The 21705-nt window shown below is 42.7% G+C and overlaps 1 protein-coding gene and 1 long non-coding RNA gene across 19 annotated transcripts in view; both read right to left on the reverse strand.

Moving 5' to 3' along the window:
- The window catches only part of ME3 (malic enzyme 3), a 321404-nt gene that overhangs the window by 273145 nt on the left and 26554 nt on the right, over positions 1 to 21705 (reverse strand). The window lies entirely within an intron of this gene.
- Positions 16531 to 19350, reverse strand: LOC135967091 (uncharacterized). The gene is made up of 2 exons (XR_010580953.2): positions 19224 to 19350; positions 16531 to 18429 (listed from the first exon to the last, which is right to left on the reverse strand). It is a non-coding gene; the product is annotated as an uncharacterized lncRNA (long non-coding RNA).

Consider the following 21705-nt stretch of genomic DNA (forward strand, 5'->3'; position numbering starts at 1 on the left):
AAAAAAAAAGTAGGATCATAAACTACCTAACATGAATCACCTAGCTTCAGTTTTCTTACTCCAAAAATTGTGGTAATATTCACATCAAAAATTCTTATAGAGCTAATACAAGGATTAAATGACATAATGTCTATGAAAAACACCTTCCACAGATGTCACATATCGGAAGCAATGAAGAAATATTAGCTAAGTCAAAATCTAAACATACACAGCCTAGAGCTGGTCACATATATAACATTGTTGCTGATATAGTTTGGATAGTCGTCCCTGCCCAAATCTCATGTTGAACTGTAATCCTCAATGTTGGAGGTGGGGCCTGGTGCAAGGTGTTTAGGTTATGGGGCAGATCCCTCATGGCTTGGTGCTATCCTCATGATAGTAAATGAGTTATCATGAGATCTGGTCTTTTTTTTTTTTTTTTTTTTGAGATGGAGTCTCACTCTGTTGCCCAGGTTGGAGTGCAATGGCATGATCTTGGCTCACGCAACCTCCGCCTCCTGGGTTCAAGCGATTCTCCTGCCTCAGCCTCCTGAGTAGCTGGGATTACAGGCACATGCCACCACACCCAGCTAAGTTTTGTATTTTTAGTAGAGACGGGGTTTGACCATGTTGGTCAGGCTGTTCTCAAACTCCTGACCTTGTGATCTGCCCGCCTCGGCCTCCCAAAGTGCTGGGATTATAGGTATGAGCCACCATGCCTGGTCGAGATCTGGTCATTTCTAAGTGTGTGGCATCTTCTTTCCCCAGCCCACCATTGCTCTTGCTAAGCCCCCACTTTGCCTTCCACCATGAGTAGAAGCTCCGTGAGGCCTCCCCAGAAGCAGATGTCAGCACTATGCTTCCTGTACAGCTTACAGAACCATGAGCCAATTAAACCTCTTTTCTTATAAATTACCCAGTCTCAGGTATTTCTTTATAGCAGTGCAAGAACAGCCTAATACAGTTTCTAATGTTAAATATGCAATCTTGTTGGTGAAAAATACTATTAATATGAGAAATTATAGAATACTGAAATCGTATAATAAAGTACTAAATTGAGGGTTAAAAATAAGGTACTAATTAACTTCAGTTTTCTTCTGGCTGCCAAATTTGATCTTACTTGTTGATATGGTTTGGCTGTGTCCCCACCCAAATAATCTCATCTTGAATTGTAGCTCCCATAATTCCCACATGTTGTGGGAGGCACCTGGTGGGAGATAATTGAATCACAGGGGCGGTTTCCCCTATACTGTTCTCGTGGTAATGAATAAGTCTCACGAGATCTGATGGTTTTATAAGGGGAAACCCCTTTTGCTTGGTTCTCATTCTTTCTTGCCCTCTGCCATTAAGAAATGCTTTTGCCTTCTGCCATGACTATGAGGCCTCCTCAGCCACGTGGAACTGTGAGTCCATTAAACCTCTTTTTCTTTATAAATTACCCCGTCTCGGGTATGTCTTTATCAGGTACATGAAAACAGACTAATACACTTGTCAACATGATACCTTTTATAAGTGAAAATAAGGAAAGGCTTGGACTAAATATTATACATTAATTAGGGCAGCAAATTCATCCCTTAAGTGTGAGCCTGATTAACTTATTAATGTTCTTCCAACTATGGGATTCACAGTAATTCACAGCTACAAACCATTTATCCAGGGAATAAGCTCTTCCATACAAGTAAATTTTCCAGTGTAATTATCTTACCCTGTTCAGTGCTAAACTGTCAATATTTTTTGGACAAAAATAAAAAATAAAAAGTTAGTTACATTATCTGTTTCATATTCTAGATTACAAACACAAATCCTATTTTCCCTTAAATCTCTACACTTAGCACAGTGCCTGGCATGTACTAGATGTTCAAAAAACATTTTATTAAACTGAAGTGTATGACATATATCCCTACTTTCTTAAACAGAGTTAATGAATATGATCCAATCTTATCAATGACTATAATAATTATTCTTAACTCAATAACTATATATCATTTCAGGTGAGTGAAGTCCTTTGGGCAATTTGCCTTCAAGAAATGGTCTCAGACATGTGATATTTTAATTTTTCCAGCTTGCTTTTTAAGGTTTTCTATCTCTTCTTTTATTGAAAAGACATCAGTGATCACTGCTGTTGTCACATTGCCTCCTTTGAGGGTCTACTCTTTTCTAATATGTTGTATATTGGGAACTCAGAGAATCAACTTGTTAGGATGACATCTAAAAATAAGAGTGATATGCAAGGGGCTTTGGAGTTAGTATGTGAAATCAGATCTTTGGATTAAAACTGCAGCACTATGCTATATGATCCCAGAGAAAATGCCAACCACATGTAAGGGAACAATCATTAAAGGGAGTTTATCTCACGTTCATTTGCACATTTGTCCTGAAGCTTACAAAGGGGTTACCTTTATGCCTTCAAGAAGATACCAGCACCTCTACCAGGTAGCCCATTTTGAGGAGTTAATTTCAGCTATTTGTGTGCCTTAATATCATACATCTTTTTTTGATCAAATATTTTAAAATTCAGACATTTTGCTAATTCAGCCAATCTCTCTGTCCTCTAGGGCCTCAATCCAGTTTCCTGAGGTTTTTAAGAAATGGGCTCCATCTGACCTAGGCCCACTTGTCTTGGTGCATTTTCCCAGCAGAGCATGAGGTTTCTCATGCTTGTGATTGGTTAACTAATACAAGACCGCCCAGGCTCCTGACCAGGCCTCCACCAAAGTAAGGTCTGGGTTTGGATCCAGGGGACAAATGATGTTGAGGGAACTCTTCCAAGCCTCACGATAAAGTGTCCAGACCGAAATGTTTCAGTTTTGAGTCCAGATCAGAAAATTAAAATCCACCTATTCCTGCCATCTCCAAATTTTGCCAGAATTGCTTTGGGAAAATTGTTTGCCAACTTGAAATATTTATTTCCCGTCCTGACACAATGTTCTTTGAGGTAATAAGAGGTAATAAAGTCACTCTTTTCAACAATTTCAGTCCAGGTCTAAGGCCAGTAAGAAAACATTGTTTTTATTGGCATAGAATTCATGGATTTAAGAACAATTAAGGTCAGCTGCATCATAGTTTTTAAAGTTTTTTCCGCCTTAGTCTTGGCTAATTTGTTAGCATGATTCTCAGAATTCTTAAACAAAAATGCAGAACTCTGAATTATTTACAATTGGCCTGAGAATGTCTCTTGAGTAATCATCAGGCCAGGACTGGTTTCATCACTTCAAAAAGTTTTTTTTTTCTCTCTCTAAAGTTAAATCAGGAGTCTTTCTTTTCTTTCTCTCCTTCCATTCTTTTTCTTTCCCTCATTCCTTTTTTTCTCTCCTACAAATTCCTCAACTTTAAACTTGATTTTGTGAATAGGGTTGTATTCAAATTCAAGCTGACTTAAAATATAAGTTTAAGGCAAAGTTAGTCTAACCTCAGCATAATTTGATAATGAAGATCTAGTGGGCTTTCAGGAGAAATAACATTCAAATCATAATTACAATTGAGGTTGGAATAATGGGGAGAGGGAAGGTCTGAGTGAGATTTGAAATAAATCAGAATATAAAAATATGTCTTAAATGCACTTTTATATAAATGAAAACGAACCCTGTAAAGCAGAATGTGAAATTACTTTTTCCTTTAAGAGAGTTGTTTATTTTTAGAGCTTCCAGGAGCTTTATGGATTATCTCTAGTCCAGAGATAATAAGAAAGTTTCAACTTCCAGCGTTGTTAGTGGGTGCCTAGGGCTCTATGTTAAATATTGTATTGGGTAGCCTCATCAGGCCTCAGCGAGGAGGGTCATGATTGATTAATGATGTTTGCCATGGCCAGGTGAGAATGTAGGTGGTGCAGGACTTGTGGAAGGATATGTGTGGAGGGACATGTTCCAGATACCTTTCACGGATCCAGTCTAAACCACAATCTTGACAGCGGTAAAATCTTAGACTGCAGAGAAATTGTCTGCCAATAGTCACATGGATAGGTTGTGCCACAGCTAAAACAAAAGCTGTGCATGTGGATTCTCATTTTACACCTCCCTATCAATGGGAGTCATTTAAAAATGCATTACATGGTTCAGACACTGCCATATCCCTGATATATCTACAGGGATTGTGGGAGGGCATTAAAAAAAAAAAAAAAAAGGTTGTTTGCTGCTCACTCAGTGCTCTCTTGAGATGAGAGTACCTAATAGTGTCTGTTAAAACAGGTGGCTTTCTGGTATATCTGATAGATTACTGATTCAGTCAAAGGTGAGGCCTCAGCAACTATATTTTTATCAAGAGCTCAGAAGGTCTGTGGACCACAGTTGAAAAACCCCGAGACAATATCTTGTTTCTTCCTGACAGTTATGTTCCCTGGTTTTCCCACTTCTCACTGTCCTTTTTACCACCTCTTCTGTCTATGGATCTTTTTCTCCTGTGTATATTTTTTGATGTTTTCTTGTTTCTTCTCCAACTTTTTGGTGCAGCTTCTCTTATTCCTGACTCTGGCTGCCATCATTGGCTGATGAAAGAGTTCCTTTTATTTATTTGGTGAATTGATCCATTAAGTTTGATCCTTCAAGTTTTGTCTTTGAAGTTTTCACCTATTCCCAACCACTCCCCCTGGAAGCTTGTTTCCTGTACTGTTAAGAGCATGGACCCTGAAGGCAGACTACCTGAATTCAAACCCTACCTCCACCTCTTATTGGCAGAGTGACCTTGTGTAAATGACATCACTTCTGTGTCTCAGTTAACACATCTGTAAAATGGAAATCGTATCTACCTGTGATGGTTAGTTTTATGTGCCAACTTGACTGAGTCAGGGAATACCCAGACAGCTGGTAAAACATTATTTCTGAGTGTCTATGAGGGTGTGTCTGAAAGAGATTAGCATTTGAATCAGTAGAATGAGTCAAGAAGTTCTGCGTAGTCTCATCTGGAATCATCCAATCCATTGAGGGCTCACTTAAATAGAATAAAAAGGCAGAGGAAGGGTGCATTGTCACTCTGCTCTTGAGCCAGGACATTCATCTTCTCCTGCCCTTGGATATCAGAGATCCTGGTTCTTGGGTCTTCAGACTCTGGGACTTACACCCTGGCTCCCCTCTTTCTCAGGCCTTTGAACTCAGACTGAATCACACCACTGGCTTACCTGGTGCTCCAACTTGCAGATGGTATATTGTGTGTTCTTTTCGGCTTCTGTAATTGCGTGAGCAAATTCCTATAATAAATCTCCTCTTGCATATCTGTATATGTCCTGTTGGTTTTGTTTCTTTGGAGAACACTGACTAATATACTACCACATGATTGTTATGAAGATTAATTTAAATGAGTTAACAAAAGTTAAAGTGCTTAGAACAGGGTGTGGTATATTAAGGTGTTATGTAAGTTGTTGCTATTATTATCATTTTTGGCTTCATACTGTTTAAGGCTACCAGACAGTGGAGAATAAAATAACCAAGGCATTGTTATAGAAATAGCAATGTTATAGAAATTACAACTTAATCCAAGGCTCAATCAACCAATCATTTCACAGGTACCTCTGAGGGCCTTTCCAGTTCAGCAGCAAGCAGTAATGAAATGTTCTGTGTGTGCCCAGGTGTGTTGTAGAACATACTTTTCCCCTCTGGAGATTATGAATGCCTTTACTTAATAGAGTAGACGTCTTCTGGAGTGTCTGCTCAGATCAAAATCACACCTCCCCACCCGCCCACACACACATGCCCACTCCCTCTCCAGCAGGCTTGATGTACAATGTGACCCCTTCCCTCCAGCTGCTGACTAAACCAGGAGTAGCCACCTAACTCCAGCTGGGCCAATCCATTCTTTCCCTTATGGTTTATTTTTGAGACCAGGAGTTTATACCTCTGAGGTCGGAAGTTGAATATAAATTTTGGGAGCTCTGGGGCAGCCATGTTCCCCACGATGCTGGGAAGTCGAAGCTGGCTTATCGACCGTAAGAAAGAAGCTGGACAATTCTGAGGGCTTCTAGCCCTGAGTTCCCCTGAGCCTGCCTGAATTCCACTAACTGGCTCTTGTCAGACACCCCTATAACCTCCTATTCTCTATTCCTCTTAATCTAGATACGTTTGTTTTTGTTTAAACCGGCAGAGATTTAGCATTTACTTTCGCTAGCAGTTGCTGTGAAATTTGTGGATTCTCTGACAAATCACCTCCAAGCCGACAAACAGAATCAAATAAAAACAATATGTTTACCATACAAATATAGGTTTGAGAACACTCCTCTATTCTCCTTACTCCCAATGCCCCACTCAACCAGATTACTGCCCTAGGCCATACCTCACGCAGAGTTTCTGGAGTGGCTACTATTGATAGGAACATCTGAAATAATTGGTCACAGAAAATTGCCTAAGATTGATTTTGTTGATTTAAAAACAGCCTATGTGGAAAACTTAGCTGATTACATTGAGTGATTCAATTTTATTAGCTGGTGAATAGGTAAACTGCATGAATAAATGTTTGTGAAACATACCATTCTTCTGCTTTTCTCTGTTATTTCCATCTGGTTCCTCCACACTTCTCCTCTGGCATCAGATAGTGGGAGAGAAAGGGCAAATGGGCTGCTCTAAGGACCAGATCACAGAGGGTCTCGTGTACCATTGTCAGGACATTGGCTTTACTTGGAGAACAGTATTGCAAAAGCCACAGGAAAAGAGAAAATGTAGCATGTGGAGCCCTGCAAGTATTTGGACTATGTGTAGAGAGATGAAACCAGAGAGGTAGATAGGAGTTGGAAAATGACAGGCTTAGGAGAAAGGACATTGTCCTGAAGTAACAGAATACCATTTAGTCATGTTCAAATTTGCTAGAAGAAACACTTCTGTTTTCAGTATTTTTAATTAAATATTTTTCTTTAGTATTCTCATTATAAGAAATCCAAATAGTTAAACAGTACATAGAATAAAAAATAGAAGTGTTCTTACGCCCATTGCCAAACTCCTCACCAGACATTAACTATTGTTTACAAAGTATGTCTGAGAAAGCTTGGGTAGAAGATCCAGCACCCTGGGTTTGGTGACCATAGCTACAGAGTACAGGTATTGTTTCCATGCAGCAAGATCCAAGAATGAAGAAGCATAGCTGATCATACATCCTAGATAACTCAAAGACCCCAAGGAACATCAACATTTGTTCAAAATACAGGAACAATGATGAATTGGCAGTGCCTCAATTACATAATCAGGAACCTCCCGTATCACTGGCTAGAAAGAACTCGTCTGCCAGCTCATGACTAGGGAGAATATGGGCTCTGGAGTCAAAGAGACCTGGGTTTGAATCCCAGCTCTTACAGGTAACTGTTGGCTTAACCTTTCTGTAACTCAGATTCCTTCTCCATGTATTCAACCATGCAATAAATATTTATCCAGAGCCTTCTAAGTGTCAGACTTTGTGCCAGGCACAGAGGATCAGCAGAAAGAAACCCAGTCACTGCCGTCACGAAGCCAGCCTAATGAGAGAGACAGACATTGAGTCAGAATTCACAAATTAATGTAAAACTGAAATTAAGAGGCTCTATAGTATAGAATTAAGAGCACAGAGCCTGAAACAAGATTGTCTGAGTTCAAGGTCTGGTTCTTCCGCTTTCTACCTCAGCATAACTTTGAGTAAGTAGGTATTTCCCTCTCGGTGTCTCTGTATCGTTATCTGTAAAATGGGGATAATATGAGTATATACCTCCACAGGGTTTTTACAGGATTAAATCTTGAAAAGTGCCTAGAATTGTGCTGGTATGTATTGTGCTATATAAGTATTCATCTTTATTTTCACTAATTATAGTAAATGATATGGAGAAAAGATATACAGTGCAATATAGATATGATAGAAGGGACTGACTACATCAGGAAGTTCAGGGAAGGCTTCCTGTGCCCGTTATTAAATTATTGTCTCATTGCTCCAAACCTACTCCTCTATTGTCTGTGTTGCAATGTTGGGGCTGGAACCCTGTAAACCACATTGCAAACTGCCTTTATGCTTGGCTCTGCCAAGAGAGTACAATAGAGAGAGACCAAAAGCCTGGAAAAGAAAGAAGAAACTGGCTCCTTTCTGTCTACTTCCTGAGACATTTCTGTGGCATCCTCTACCTGTGAGTGGCACCTAGGGAATGCTTCTTCACCTGGGCAGTAGCAGTTCCCTCCTGTGGCAACAGCTCAGTGTAGTGAGCAGTTTTTCTGCTATTTGTAAAACCAGCCTCATCGTACCCTATCTCATAGACACCTGCACCAGCCAGTTGGTACCCTCTCCTCAGAAGTCTGGGTCTCAGACCTCTTGGCCTCTTCTCTAATTTTCTGCCTTTTAACAATTCCAACTTTTGTCCCTGTAGACCTAAAGGTGGTAGATACTTCCTAGAGTTGCTATCCTTGTGATACCTTAGAGCAAAGACTGTCAAACTTTTTCTGTAAAGGGCCAGATAGTGAATATTTCAAACTTGGTGGGCCACATAAAAACTTCGTTGCATTTTCTTTCTAACAAGCTTTATAAAGGTAAAACCCGTTCTTAGCTCACCAGTCATACAAATAGGCCATGAACTGAATTTGGCCCATGGGCCACAGTTTGCCAATCTCAGCTTAGAGTTTTCCTTTTTCTTCTGTTACCTGGCCAACAACTTTGCACTTGTTTAATCATTCATTATATTATATCCCCTCTGTTTCAAATAGCTGGTGTGGTTTTTGTCTCCTGCCTAGACCCTGACTGGCGTATTTTCCTTGGGATCTGAAGGAAGAGTTGGAACTAAGTAGGTAAAGGCTGATAGGAGAATTTGGATGTGGAAAGAGGGAGAAGGGTTTCCCAAAAGAGGAAAGTAGGTGCATAAATGCCCTGCAGTGGAAAGAAGCAAGGCTCACTTAAGAACTGCTGTGGTCAGAGCAGACAGAACCACAGGCAGTATGGGGTTAGCCCATGCAAGACCTTGGAGACAATGTTAGAGATTTGGCTTTCTATTCTAAAAGCTCTGGAAAGTCGAGAAGGGTTTTAAGAACATGGGTTATAGGCTCCTATTTGTATTTTGAAAATATCTTCATGGGTAAAATAGAGTGTGGCAAGGATTAAATGATCTAACATTTAGAAAACAACTTGTATAAATCTAATAGATGCTCAAGAAATCTCAATTTCTCATTTTTATCTCCTTTCTGTACCATGGCTATAAGGACTGTTGCTGGATTTCTGACAAAATTGCAACCAAATTTGCTTGCCCTTTGTGGTTTTCAACTTTGGCTTTTCAAAGTTGGCTTTTTCAAATAGTGAAAGTCTTTCTATCCATATGCATACAAATATTAAGTGTATTTTCTTTATTCTTGTCTTGCCCAAGACCATTAATATAATTTTTCAATCAGACACACAATGAAGTTACCAAGATTCTGAGAATCATGTACACACCCATTTGGCAAGCACAGTCTTGGCAGCTTTTCTGCTGATTTATGAAGTCTGCCCACTCTCCTTACTCTGAAGGATTCAGTATCAACCTCAAAATCACAACCCTCAGGACCCAATGAATATCCTTAAGGCCCCTCTGCCAAGGCCATCTCACTGGCAGATTTAATGTGCAGCAGAAGCCTTCATACTTGTACTAAAGAAAAAGCACAGGAAGCTGAATGTGGGGCAAGAGGCCTGTGGGCTCGCAAGGAAAGGGTGGCTTCAGTTACACCACGTATAAGCAATTCCCAGTTTCAGATGTAAAAGCAGAATGGCTTCTGGAATCAATTAAGATGAAAATATCACCCTTTCCAGGATGTCTATGCTTCCAGCTGAAGTCCCCCCACCCTCCATGTCCAGTCACCATGTGTGCGGTCCTGTGCTACGCGGCCTGAGAGAATGCAAAGAAGAACAGCAACAGGTCCTGCCCCCCGGTGCAGATGATTCAATGGGGAAGACGCCAGACATCTTTTGGGTGCTTGCATCTCAAACTCTGAGGGAACTTATACTCTATCTGGAGAGTTAAGATTTAAGTTCATAAAATAATTACATGCCAGTATATAGGAGTCAATCTTTTGGCTCCCACTGTGAGACACAGTCAGTGTGGCGTGGGGCTCCCAGCCTTGGCTGAGCTCCCTTGCCTGCCTCCATCTCCAGCCTCCTCCCAATACTTCGGGAGACACTGGAGCCCGTTCTGGGCCCTACTCCTGGGGCAGCAGATGTTTAAGCAGCTCCATCTCCCCCATCTAAGATGTTATTTCTGTCTTTCCTAAGCAGTTGTTCTCAGTTTTGGCTGCATATTTGCGTTACTTGGGGAGCTTTTAAAAATTCTGATGCCTAGGCCATAAGCTAGACCGATTTGTTCAGAATCTCTGCAGGTGAGACGGCCATTAGTATTTTTTTTAAATTTCTCAAATGACTGTAAGGTGCAGTCAAGGCTGAGAATCAGTGTCCTACAGTGGCTCTGTCCTCGTAGACTATTTGATACTAAGGTCTATTTTCTGATCTAGACATCAGTCTTACCTGGAAGCTCTTAATAATGTTTCTGTTCTGGTCACCTGCCTAGGAACTCTGCTCCTTTCTAGGTAATGGGTTAGGTAACCACATCAGAAAACGGAAATACAGACTTTAGATTCGTGCAGACCACAGTTGCAACTCCTGCACTGGGTAGGCCTTGACCCAATTATGGGGCCTGTGAGCTTCAGTTTCATAGTCCTACTTCCAGAAATGTCTGTAAGGAAGAAGGAGAAACTTCACATGGAGAGAAACCTCCAAATCTAGTATTGACAAGCAAGGGATGGAAAAATCAAAGATAAAGAAAGTGCTGTGCTTGTCAGCTGATTCTCCCAAAGCACAGAACCAGTCTGCTCTTCTTCCTCGCGGTCTTGCATTAACAATTCCAATTAAACAGGGTCTGCAAAGAGAGGCCTGGGAGCTACGTGCATGCCCCTTGTTCCTGCAAAACCTAATGGTGATACAGAGAATTCAATGGGTCTGACTGATGATTTGTCTTTTGGGGAAAGAAAACCCAGGCCTGGAAACTGGAACCCTGCTATCTTTCTCACCAGGTCATGAGAATGTCTAGCATCTCGAGTTCATGTCCCTGAACTTGTATTCCTTTGTCATAACATTCAGAGCAGCTGGACTATTCCCAGAGGCATGGCTTTGTCTGTGGGGTTTCAAAACACATTTCGAGAGAAAGATGCAGGGTTCACACTCATTTATTTGTTTTCCTAAAGAAGCCCTTAACTTAAAAACAGTTTTTAAAAACAGAGAAACAATCTCTTTTGCTGAAGAAGGGAGGTTGACTAAATATGTTTTGGGTAAGACCCTCCCCCTCCCCCCGTGGGTAAAGGACACATTTCCTCCCACCAGGAACTGGTATACTTATACTGGTTACAACTCCCTTCATCACTTGGAGCCTGAGGCACTGTATGAAGATAAAACTACTTGAAGTTTTACTCTCTGAGAGAAAACATATCAACCAGTCTATGCTGTCCTCCAATATTAAAGTCAACTCTTCCTGTCTTGGGTATCTTCTGTGTCTTGGTGTCCCATTGTTTGTTTCCAGAGTTCAAGAGTAGCCCTGCGGACACAGGCCAGGGGTATTTGAGGCTTTGAGCAAAGCAGCCATTCTTATCTAATGAGGCAGCTTACAGAACTTACCCTGCTAGCTGGGCTTACTACCACCCACCCGCTACTGCCAGGTGCCTCACTAGCAGCTTAGATGGCTGAGAACTTGTGATTGAAGTTGGATGTAAATAACACTCTAAATGTGCACTGTTGAGGTTTAATTCTGCTATACCTGCACCATGACAGTGAGGCGGTATGAAGCATGCAGAAGAGGAAACTGAGTCTGAATAATGCCTACACAAGCACTTGTTTCAGAACTGTAGACCTGGAGGAACTTCGGAGGTTCTGCAGTGATTTACTTGCCACCAACAACAGAGATCTGCAACCCCTGATGAACCTTTTGTTGTTTTGATCTATTTTACATACAATATGTCCCCCCCAGAAATGTTCTTTTGAAGAAGAGAGTTCAAGGCCATGCTAATAACATATGAGCTAAAGGTTTGAGTTACCTCTATTATCAATAAAGGGAAAAAGCAAGCAGCAGAAGCGTTAATTTCTGGTCACGAGGCCCTGACTGACAGCACTTGTTTGAAGTATTTTCCGAATGCAGCTGGACTTGGCAGGCTCCCACTCCAGTGACATCTCTGGGGGCCTGACACCTGAGTGGGTTTGGTCTCCAGAGCCTCTCCTGTATCCTTCATGATGTTATGGATTGTGCTGTCTCTGGGTTGCCACGAAACAGAGCACCGGGAATGTGTTCCTGGCCTTTTCTTTGCTACAGAGTTTAAACAGCCACAAGTACTTTACACACAAGCTTCCAAACCCAAAAGCAACATCATAATTTTAGGTAAAAACCAAACCTCCTGCAGTGTTTGCCTCAAACAAGTCCAAATGCCAAGAGAAATCAAAAGGATGAAGCAGATTTGATCAAATCAGGCCTGTGGTCTGGAGACAACACACTCTTCGGCATCTTCTCGGAATACCAACCCCCAGTGTCTCCTCAGAAGCTGTTGTTATTCTTGAACGACCATGTTACTAAGTGTGAGTAGAACGTTAGAAACCTGAGTCAGGACTTTCAAAGGCTGAGGCCAGTGCCCGTGCAGTGCCGCACAGAGTGTGCAGGCAGTGGGGAGGCAGTGAAGGTTTGAAAGGGAGCCATAGCTAATCAGGAGCCCCTGAGGAAACCTGGAAAGGAGCAGGGTGAGAGAGGGTCGGTGGTTAGATGGTGTTTGTGGAAGTCTCATTTCCAATGGAGGCGGCAGGGATGGCGGGAAGGACGTAAATGGGGGAGGGCTGGGGTGGGAGGACCAACCGAGTCACAGATGAGCCCAGGTCTGGGACCTGAGGCCCTGGGAAACATGAGGTTGGAGGAACTGCTGGATTAGGGGAAGGATGCTATGTACTGAATTGCAGATGTTAGGTTGAACAAAATCTCTCTTAACAAGCAGTTACAAAATAGTGGTCATGGAGCTTGACCTGAAGAGCTATAGCCAGTAAGTTCCAAAACTTGCATTGAACACAGGGATTTCCAATTTTGAAGCCCAGTGGTCACAGTCCCTGTACTCTCCTGCCTCCCCCTTCTCTGCACATTAATGTCTTGGTGAGATGTAGCTCATTAGGAGGGATAGATAAGTTACAGATCTAAGTTGGGGTCTTCCAAAGCTAAGGTCAGTCCACCTACAAAATTGCCTGTAACTTGTAGGCAGTGACAAGAATGTGAGAGAACTAGTGCCAAACTCATAAGAAAACCGTGGGCAATGAAGGGGTTTTAGTGGTTCCCAAATCCAAATACATATCAGAATCTCCTCGGTGAACTTAAAAAAAAAATTTCTTAGCTTCTTCTCCGACCTAATAGATCAGACTGACTTGTTTATAAAACTCCTCAGATAATTCTGATGCATCTAGAGCCATGGGCATAACAAAGACAATTTGAGTGAAGCTTTAAAAATAACAGGCAATAATAATAACAGGCATGGCACATTGGATGCCTACGGGCTGCCAGGCATTGTTCTGATAGCTATAAATTATTATTTTGAGATCGAGTTTTACTCTTGTCACCCAGGCTGGAGTATAGTGGCACAATCTCAGCTCACTGCAACCTCCGCCTCTCGGGTTCAAGCAATTCTCCTGGCTTAGCCTCCTGAATAGCGGGGATTACAGGCGCCCACCACCATGACTGGCTAAGTTTTGTATTTTTAGTAGAGACAGGGTTTCATCATGTTGGCCAGGCTGGTCTCGAACTCCTGACCTCAGGTGATCCTCCTGCCTCAGCCTCCCAAAGGGCTGGGATTACAGGTGTGAGCCAACACGCCCAGCCAAATTATTTTATTTCACCTATATGAAGAAGACTGCAGATGAAGAAACTGAGGCTTAAAGAGGCTAAGTACCTTGCCCATGGCCACATAGTGGTTGTGATTCCAGCTCAGACCTGCCTGACTCCAACAGCATAGTGGTGTGGACTGGAGACCTCTAGAAGTGATGTGTTCAAGGGCTGCTGGCTGCAAGAGAGTACAGCCTGAGCAGAGGGCCTCTGGGAGAGCAGCTTCACAGGGGCCTCACAGTTTGCTGGGGAAGTAGTGGGGAACTGCCTGATCCGAGAGCCTAAATGGGGGAGTGAAGAAGGGAGACAAAATGGCCGAGGGGAGCTGGGTAGAGCAGGCTCTGGAACCAGGTATCTCAGACTCGCTTCCCTGTGCCTGCTTCTGCCTGTTCCTCACACTACAGCCAAGAAGATATGTTCTTTTACTTTAGCAGGGTTTCCTGAAAAGAACATGGACTTGGGAATTAGTCCTCAGAATTCCAGTCCTGACTGTACTACTGAAGACCCTGCCTCCCTCAGACATTAGTATCCATGTCTGCAAAATGAGGAACAGCCCTGGACACCATCCTCAGGCCCCTCCAGCACTGCATACACCGATTCTCTGGCTATGTGTTGGAGAACCTGCCATATGTGTGACAGCCCACGCTGCGAAGGAGGGGACAGATGAGGCCACAGGGGCAGAACTGCGCTCCAGAGACCTTGGGTGGGCCCAAGTGTGGTGAGTGGTAGTGAAGGCCATGGTTTCCTTCAGGGCAACCCAGGGTACTCTGCAGTCACATGAATCTCTCCTGGGCACTGGTCCTCCATGGAAGCCCCAGGCCCTGGGGCAGGGCTGTATGGACAGGAAACATACAGTGAGGAAGGGCTTTCAGAATCCGCATCCCTCAGTCCTCATGCATGAGTCAGCCACCATGGCTGGATGGTAGCACTTAGTCACTCTCCTCCCGAGCACCGCACAGCCCCTGTGCCCAGGGACACAGAGTCAGGATGTCGAGGGTTCCCACAGAAAACTGCTGTGGGTCTGATATGCATTTCAGTAATGACCACTGAGTCACCATCCAGCATTGTGTGGCCAGGCTGAGGGTTTGGTTGCTTATTCTCTAGCCACAGAAGCTCCTCTCTGTAAAGTCCAAGGCCACATTACAGTCTCCAAGCAGCTCATTCACCCACAAGAGAGATGTGACCAAGGACATAAGCACAGTGACAGACTGACATTTAGTCACTTACTATTTGCTAAGTACTTTCCTGGGCTTTATGTGTTTTGATTCATTAACTCTCCTTTGCAGATCAGGAAACCGAGTACAACATGCTTACATAATTGGCCCAAAGGTGCCACAGTCTAGGGAGGCAAAGCCAGAATCTGAACCCAGGTAATGCTGCTTCTAGAGCCTGTGCTGTTAAATGCCACATTCCACTGCGCACATTAAAATAGCTGGAAAGTAAGGGCATGGTGGAGGAATGTAATAAGAGAAATGAAAAGGTGCTAGACAGAACACTTAGGGACATTGAGACTTGATTGGTATGAGATGGGTGGTTGTGAGGGAGAGGAAGATACTCTCATGGGTGTCTTGGCTGCAAATCCAGGTTGCTCTCAAACCCAAATGCATGCTGTTCTATAGGCCAGAGGTCAACAGAAGACGATGCTAGAGAGGCCCAGAGGAGGAGGAGAGTATGTCCATCAGATGCAATCATGAAGGGCTTCACAAACAGAAGCATCTACCATAGACCTCGTGGGGTCTTTTGGGGAGGGTATCATGGTGATGCTGTGAGGTTACATGTCCACCATCTAGAGGGGAAACCTGGGCTCAAAGCAGTTAAATGACAGGCCCACCATCAGTGGCAGAGCTGAGATGAGAGTAGGGCCACTGGCTCACAGTCCCGTGCTGATTCTGCCATGATGGTGCCTTTGGAGTCCAGATAGGAGGAAATAAAAGGAACCAGAATTTCCTTCTTGTAATTATCTCCCTTAACCTTGATATGTTCCATTAACTCAGTCCCCAAATCCCTCCCAAAATACACCCCTCTCCTTCCATTCCAACAAATAGCCATCTTGGGCATAAGGAAGGGAAGAAGGAAGAAAAAAAGAAGGAAAAGTAGTGGGAGGAGAGATTGGGAAACCTGAGAGGGGTATTCAGGGAGGCCTCCATCTGGTCAGTCAGAAGTGGGGGCCCTGATTTAAATCCCCCTCCCAAATGGACTGGGTTGTATGGAGCCAGAGCCTGGGTTCATGTCTCTACATGGGTGCCATGTAGAGTGGTATGATGTTCCCAACCTCCTTCCTGACATCCGGACTGTGAGTAGCATGTCAGCTAATGGTCAGCGTGCCCGTGGGACAGCTTCTTAAACTCTAGACTTCCCAGTTTTCTTAGCTCACAATCAGATCATGAGATTGTCTTTCTTACTGTCGCTCAGCTTACCTGTCTCTCAGCAAAGCCATGGATTTGGTTTGAAATAAATTATCATGCTGCCAAAAGAAAATCATCCAAAAAACAAAGAATGACTGGTAGCATTTTAGTCGTGTACCTGGGGCACTGTCTACTATGAATGAAAGCTCATGTTAGAGACAGTATCACATTCCCGTGCTAGAAAATGGTTCTGGGGTTTTTTTGTTTGTTTTGTGTTTTATTCTGAAAATAAAACATCATAGATAGCAGCTGGTTTGTCCATTGTCTTCTTTCTTGGAAACCTTATGGCAGGTTCCTTTGAACACTATCCTTGGCTTCTCTGTTAGGGCAAACTGAAACTGTGATTGATGATAATAAACAATAAAATTTAATTTAAACAGGATTATCCATTTTTATTGACTTGTGATTGTGAGAATACAATAACAACAACAAACAGAACCTCCACATGACAATTCTTGAGGGGTGAAATTGTATCTTTACTCCATTCTAGATATCATGAGCCACCAGTAAAAAAATTAGGAACAGGCTGGACATGCTGGCTCACGCCTGTAATCTCAGAACTTTGGAAGGCCAAGGCAGATGGATCATTTGAGCCCAGGAGTTCCAGACCAGTCTGGGCAACATGATGAAATCTCATCTCTACAATAATTAGCCAGGTGTGGTGGTGCACACCTGTAGTCACAGCTACTCAGGAGGCTGAAGCGGGAGGATCACTTGAGTCTGGGCCCTATAAGAAGAGGATTGGGTGATTGGCTCCATAAGAAGAGGGAAGGACATCAAAGCTTTCTCTCTCCACCCACATACACTGCGGGAGGGCCATGTGAGGACGCAGTGAGAAGGTGGATGTCCGCAAGGCAGGAAGAGGGCCCTCACCAGAAACTAACCACGATGGTACCCCAAGCCTGGACTTCCAGCCTCCAGAACTGTGAGAATAAGCCACCCAGTCTATGGTATTTTGTTATGATAGCCTGCTGTGGTTTGAATGTGTCCCCCAAATTTCATGTATTGGAAACTTACTTACCTCCATTGTAATGGTATTTAAAGGTGGGATCATTAAGAGATGATTAGAGCCCTAAAGAATAGATGAATGCCATTATCTTGGGTGTGGGTTAGTTATCTCAGGAGTAGGTTTCTAAAGAAAGGATGAGTTCTACTTTATTTCCTGTCTCTGTCTTGCAGGCTTGCTATCGCCAGATTCCAGAACCATGTTCTTGGACTTCCCAGCTCCAGAGCTGTGAGGAAATACCTTTTTTTTCTTTATAAATTACCTGGTCTGTGATATTCTGTTACAGCAGCAGCAAATGGATTAACACAGCCTATGTCATTTTCCAGAACAACTCAGTGATGTTGATACTCATCTTGCAGATGAGGAAACAGACTTAGGGAAGTTGAGGGATAAGCACAGTCTGGTTAAATGGCAGAGCCAGAACTGGAATCCTGGTCTTTTGGCTTGATAATTTCTTTGCCTGGTTCTTCTGGGGCTGCTTTGTTTAACCTAGTCCCCATATCCTGGGAAGTTTTGGGCTAAAGCTCACACATTTTCAGGGGAGATGGTAGAGATCATTTACCAGCCTACAAGGGTCCTAGAAAGAAACCTGGACCCTGTGGAAGCCTGAAGCTTCTGAAGGGTTGGTTGAAGGAATAGGAGGCAATTCAGTGTAGTGGGAAATGTGCTGGGGGCAGGGCGGGGGATGTCTGGTTTGAGACTTTCTGGGTTAAATCCTCTGTGAGAGCTTAGGGATGCCTATTATATTCTCTGAACCCAGTTTTTTTGTGTGTGTCTGTTTGTTTTAATCTATATGAGACTAACTAAGGTATTTGCCCCTTGGAGCTTTTATAGAGTCTTTAAAATGAGATAACATCTGTGAAGTGCTTTTAGGACACTGCCTGGCATAAATACTCATAAAGAGAGGGACTGAGGTCATGGCCAGGTCTGGAGAGTAGTGGCTGAGCACTGCCCGACTACTGCAAGCAACGCTGGTTCAGGAGAAGCATCACTTGGTGCACATCCAGAGTGACAACACTCCCTATGCCCAGACACACATGACAGCCTGCAGGACATGTATAGCCCTCATTCCTGACTTACTTCCCTAACAACCTGGTGATGTTTCAGATGGAGAAAGTGAGATCCGGAGAGGACAAAGCAGTCCAGTAGAACATGCACAAGTTTTGGAATCGGAGCTGCATTTGTACTCTGGCTTTTCTATTTGCTGTGTGTGATCTTGAACAAGTTACTTAACTTCTCAAATCCTCAGTTTCTTCATCCTAAAAAAGAGAATTGATAAATGATTATCTAAAAGGGTGTTATGGGAATTAAAAGAGAAATATATGTGAAGGTGTTCCTAAGAAGGTTAGTTTCTGTTTTTCCTTAAGTGCTTTGCTTATAGTCACACAGCAGCTGAGAAGTAGCAGAGTAGGGTCTAAAAGCTAGGCTTTAGGATGCTGTGAGGCCACAGGAGTAGAATTACAGAGAAAGTGAGAAGCCAAAGATCTGGACAAGGGTGTGTTAAGAATCTACTGTTTGCATTCCTTCATTCTTGAATCTATGTGAGAGTAAAAGAAGCAAAAAATGGTGAAAAAAATGAGCAAATCAGTAATGGTACCTGTATCCAGAATCCCCAGTTAGTTTCAAGACTAACAGTGGCTGGGTCTTATACATAACTAATATCTATACATGTACATTCAGGGAGTTTTCATTAACTCTTTCAGTTAACAAACACTATGAAGCATCTACCATGTGTGTGAAGCACCAAGCGAGGTTCTTAGGGTTATAAAAACGGACAGAACAGTCACTGTCCTTGGGAGATCCTATTATAGTACCGAAAGTAAAACTTAAACAACAATAACAACAACAACAAAACAAAAAGCAAAACTCATTACAGGAGTGTGATAAATGCCATGGCAGTGGAATAAACACCCAGACACAATGAGAAAGCCCATATTTGGTCTAGAGCTCTCAGGGAAGATTTCCATGGGAATTGACGTTAGAGCCATCAGGGCTAAGAGAAGCAAGGGAGCAGGCGGCACAAAGATGTGGAACAAGAGAGCCTGGTGCGCACTTGGGAGCGGTGAGTCTGGTGTAGCAGGCATGGCACAGACTAGGTAGTAGGGATGATGAGGCTTGATTGAGACATCCCTCGAGAAGGCCCTCGTGTATTGTGCTAAGGAGTTTAACTTTGTGCTGTAGGTGGAAAGAAGCACAGGAAGCTTTTTAAGAAAGGGAGTTCATGTATTACCAATTTCATCTGGTAGAGGTTGATGAAGTTAAACTGGGAGTAGGATAAATTGGAGATAAGGAAATCAATACGGAGACCATAGAAATGTCCGGATGAGATCCTGAACTATGCACACACAGAAAAATAGTCACTGATGATTACAGTGCACGGGCTTGACATGTAGAAATAATATGTCTATGAATTTATGCAAATATATTAATATATATGTGCAGACATGCCCATGCATACACACACATAAGGAAGCTGGTTCTGTCTTTACTATGGCACCTGGGTATGAAACTCACATGGCTCCCAGCTTCCCACAGGAGCCCCCCAGGCCTGGCTGTGCCTCCCAACATGCTGTCTTAGAAATGGTGTACCCTCTGACTTTTCTGTTGTGGTAAACCCAAGTGTTTCCATTTCCAGGCTAACCTCAAAGCTAGAGTTTGAGGTGATTAAATACTGCCTGTGAGGTTGTGGTACTGGAAATTTCCTCCCAAATGATGTAAGTACAGGGAGTGCAGCATGCCTGGGTATACGCACAGCACATCCACGGCCGTGCAGCGCAAGAGCAACACAGCTGCATTCATTTCTGTAATCAGACCTTTAAATTACATAACAATTACAGCTACAGGGAAAGGAAATCAGCATTTACTATTGATTTTTCATATACAAATCCAAAAAAAATCACAACCACAATACGCACTTAATTAAATAAGTAGTACTTAATGTGTCTTTGTTAAAATAAAAGCTCCTGCTCAGAAAAGGATGAAAACTCATGTGAAGTGTAGGGTGAGGGTGGATGACACATTATCTTTCAAGTTTCTAGAACTCTTACTAATATGACATCATCGCTAGTAAAGGGTAAGGGAGCTTAAACTAGCACTTACTGGGGGCCTACAATATGTCAGATACTGTGTTAAACAAGCACTTTAAATAGCTATAATATCCCTTTAATCCTCAAAACAACCTTAGGAGGTTAGAACTGTTATCCTCTTTCTATAGATAGCAAACTTCAGGAAAGCTAGATCAAGTAGCCTTCCCAAGATCACACTGCTAGTAAGTGGCAGGGTCAGGATGTAAATCCATGTCCCTTGAGTTCCTAAACCTGAGCTCCTTCCACTTTACTCTCCCACTTAACTCCTCACCAAAATGTGAACCACTGTACTTCCAAACCTGTCTTGAAAGCCCTGCCAGAAGTCACTGTCATCGTGTCCATTCTATGTCTAGAGAATGTTAGATTGGAAGGAGCCTTGGGTGATCAACTATAATAACCCAGAAACAGAAGTTTGCAGGTAACACAGCTGAGAAGCAGAGCCTCTCACTCTATATTAATGTCTTCTCTCTCCGTGGCAAATGTTCTTATTACTATATCTATCTGAGATCTCCTGTCTCAGGAATTAATGGTTTCCCACAAAAGTTTGCTGTTATTGTTGTTTTAATCACAAGATTTACATTCTTGCCTGTCTGAAAAGGAGCTAGAGGAGTAATGCCTTTTCCTTTAGCAGATTTATTCAATGGAAATGCATAAGCTCAGTCTCCCTAATGTACATAATGTGCTTCCAGAAGATCCTATAAGAGAATGAAAAAGAAGTGATTCAATCACAGCAAAATGGTTGTATTTACAATTAGTGCTCAGTTTCTTGAAACACAAACCTCCCACCCAAATATTCATCCAAAGGATAAACATCTCACCCACACGTTGCCATAACCAGTTCCTGCTGGCACAAAAACATATATCTAAGCATCCGTATCCGGGATATAAAATGATGCCTTCCAAAGCAAGGGTTCAGAGGACACCCTTGTGTAGTGGTGCCTCTCCTAGAATCCTGGATCTAAGCTTTATATTGGGTCTGGATTCAAAGCTAATTCTCTCTCAAATGAGAATATAATTCATAAACTCAGTTGTGTTGATCTTGATGATATCTTGAACAGAAATGCTTCCTATTTTCTATAAACTGAGATACTAAATGGAATAAAAATGAAGTAGAAAACTTCAAGGTAAAAGAAACCTGAATATCCTTTCAAATTAGGCTATAACCATAGTTTTGCTTTAAGGGTTACATGGTTCAAAGTCTCTAAGAAGGGCAGATAATTGGGACACAGTCTTCCAACTATGTTTGGCATGAGTGGGTGATTGGGGGCAGGATGTATGAGACAACTGAGTGAGCAGAGCTGATGGGAATCAAAGCCCACCTCTGGGCATGTGATATCAACATCTTCTATTGAGCAGAGAGTGGGGGTGAGACCAGAATTGACCTTTGGCCTCAAGGCCAAACTTTAGCCACCGTATAGCTAAGGGGCTTCTGTCCCAGCTTCTACCATT

Source organism: Macaca fascicularis, chromosome 14 (assembly GCF_037993035.2).
Source record: "Macaca fascicularis isolate 582-1 chromosome 14, T2T-MFA8v1.1".
NCBI classification, from domain to species: domain Eukaryota; kingdom Metazoa; phylum Chordata; class Mammalia; order Primates; family Cercopithecidae; genus Macaca; species Macaca fascicularis.